Here is a 3,381-nt window from a genome sequence, read left to right on the forward strand (position 1 = left end):
ATTGATTGCATTCATTTTTATCAATGACTCTGATTTTGGTCGAAACAACTTGGGAATGTTTACTGAACAATCAAGATGATGATGCCAGGAAGGAAATACAGCTGTACAAAGACCTTTGGGAGGGTTTCTGAAATTGCACAGTTCTGACATTACCAGTGTTGAATCAACAAAAAGGTCTTCAGACACAAGTTTGTGATATCATTATGAAATTTAAAGATCTAAGAAAGCACACTGCCATCATCAACAAGGGAATCTGTTACGTTGGGGCACATTCCATGAATATGTTGCACTTTGGTGACTCTTTCTGGTGTCTTTTTTTAAAGCGCACAAATCCAATCTTTTTTTTATTTTATTTTTTACATGAGACCCATTACATATTTTTGATAAACTACTATCTACAAAAGTAAAATTAATCTAGCTAAAAAGTAACTAGTTTTAAACACATTAAAACTAATTTGGGCCTATGCCTGTATTAAACAAATAAAATAAGGGTGTCAAGACAATCTACTAAATCCAGCATATAGCGTTAGTTCTGGCAGTTCACGTTAGACAAACTCGCATCAGCTGACTTTCAGCTGATCACGTCTACCTATAGGAATACGACGTCTATCACAGCATATAAGCTCCTTCAGTATCATCAGCTGCTATCGCGTTTCTCCGGAGCTAATTACCCTCATCCATCCCCAGCTCCTCCACTCGTCAGTCAGGATTTGGCATCTGATTCCCCCTGAATCAGACTAAATTCCCGAATTAGGTTCTACAATTTAATATTGACATTAATGCTATCTTCATACATCGTTGTTTCTGTTCTGTTTACCCTATAGGGGGTTTATCACTGCTCTCACTGCATGGATCCGCAGGGAGTTTTTGCCCAGAACAGAACCATACCGCCAATCTAAACTATATGCTAACTGTCTATCATTTTGACGATAGTGGTCCTGACAGAAACTCATATTCATTTAACTGTTTAAATACCAAAATCATATTTAGCTGCATCTCACATTTAGCATGCAACTGTATTACCACATTATTTTTCCCTATTACAAAACAAAACGGTAACATTTCAAAATGTGACGTGACACTCAATTTAACCAGGTTAATTATTACATGAAAATTGCTGTATTCACTATTTTTCTTTAATTTATGGGACAAAAGTTTATCAATACCTGCAGCCCATCTTTTTGTTGCAAACTGGCTGGCGCCACTGTGATGAATTGATATAGAATTGCAACTCTGTTACCCATTCTGGCACTTTTTTAATGTATGTTTGATGTTACTTTTCAAGCACTAATTCATAGAAGGTGCCAAGTGATGACACAGAAAATAACACTTAAATTAGGTTGGATATTCTGCTGAGGGATTCTTTTGAAGCCTTTCCTTTGTTTTTCACTGCATTGTGTGGGACTTGAACTTCTCTAATATGCACATTTTATCTTCCATGTATCATGCCCTGTGTCCAGAACACAATAATCAGCAACCAGTGCGGATTCAAACCAACAGTTCTGCCCATCGCAGACTCACCCTAGAGCTGATCCCCAGAATATCTCACAAAATGCTTTCTGCTCTCTCAGCATGACTTTCGTCTCTGGCTCCATTTCCTCAGCATGGTGACACGCTGAAGCCAGATCAGCGAACACAACTCATCCTGTAATACGCTTATCAGATCTCCCCCTCCATGCTATCCAACTGAGAGATACAATGATACATCATTTGGGCCAGAAGCCCTTCTTAGCATCACGAGATGGTCATCTCAGCGAGAGGCTGTTTTTACCATGACCATAATCAGAGGTTCTATATACCCGCCCAAGGACAAACACATGACTGTTTAAACTCACTTTATAAGATCTGGCTTAAGCAACTGTGGAGGCCACAGCTGGGAGGGCCAATTTTCTGGTCCCTTCACCTGTGGACAGAGTGCTGGCCTGTTCTGATTTGGCTGTTTTGGACTTGCCAGACAAGACTGGGTTTCAATTCACAAGCGACTCACAGCTAGAAAAGCAATCTCAACACTTTCAAGTCCTTACAATGCATTTTGGATTTTGTGGTTTCACCATGAAATAGTTTTATTTTGAAACTGCCATTCATTGTGAGACTATGCAAAGGAGCTTTCACTATCTGTCGGGCACATTTATCTACAGGCTATTTCATGTAAAACACACACTCATCTTCAGAGTGCTGTGAATTTCTCACCTCACTGGTGTGACTGTCAGTACTCCTTAATGGAGATGTCTTGAAAAAGGATTGATTTTTTAAAAACATGTTCAGGGGACGTTGTGCTTAGTATATAGTTTTCTTGAAGATCAATTCTCAAATGAGAATAAATTAGATTGGACAATATATAGAATATAAAAATGCTTGGATGTGATTTTCTATAACTGCAAATTACATTTTATTTCACTTTCTGTCAACCAATTCTGGGTGATGTGATAGTGGTCCTTTTTTTTGTCTATATAAGATAAAAACAGATTGCAGAAATCTCAAGCAAAAACATCTTTAAAAAGAATCTTCCCCAAAGAAAACTCATGATGAATGAGATTTCTTTATCATCTCAACAGTTTTCCCTATATAAAAATATGATTAAATGAAGAACAAATGCGTATGCCTTTTACTTTTTCCCCTGCAAAAAAACCCCTAAAAACAGTCTTCTGTACAATCTTCTATAGAAGTTTCATGTCTCAAACTGTGTTTAGACAAGAGACATTTCAGTACAATACCAAATATTTCTTATCATATTCTTTGAGGGCCAAACAATATGAAATACTTTATCCACTACTGTTGTATACATTGCACTAAATAATTTTCTAATTTACTTCTATTTTTATTAAGACCACTCTATTCTATGAAAACAAGTCTTTGGGTCTGTTTGGTTTAACCTACTAGTTTCCGTCGGTTACCCTCGAATTCATAGTTTAAAGTGTTTATTGCTTTATCAATGAGATATTTAAAAAATCATGGATTAAAGTTGAATCCATTTCAATGCCAATGGTAACGCTTTATGCACAGCTCCCAAAACATCATTGTCTTGGAGCATCACTTCATCAGAGCCGCACAGAGGATGGATGGACAGAGGACACACTGTGAATGAGTGTGCGAGTATTCTGGGAAAATGTTTTGCTTGTATTTTTAGTTCTCTAGCTTTTTCTGAGAGACAGCAATCCTTGACGTAGAAGACAAGTCTTGACGTCCACCCATCCCAATACGCAATACGAGTCTTCTCCTGTGTCCTCTCGTTCTCTCTCTCTCTCTCTCTCTCTCTCTCTCTCTCTCTCTCTCTCTCTCTCTCAAACACACACACACACTTGTAAAAGGGGGTTAGGGGTTGGACCACAGGGAGGGGTGTGTCTCTATAAGACGACTGAGCAACAGCATCCTCTTAGGAAA

The sequence above is a fragment of the Gobio gobio genome (genome assembly GCF_949357685.1).
Source record: "Gobio gobio genome assembly, chromosome: 13".
Lineage (NCBI taxonomy): Eukaryota > Metazoa > Chordata > Actinopteri > Cypriniformes > Gobionidae > Gobio > Gobio gobio.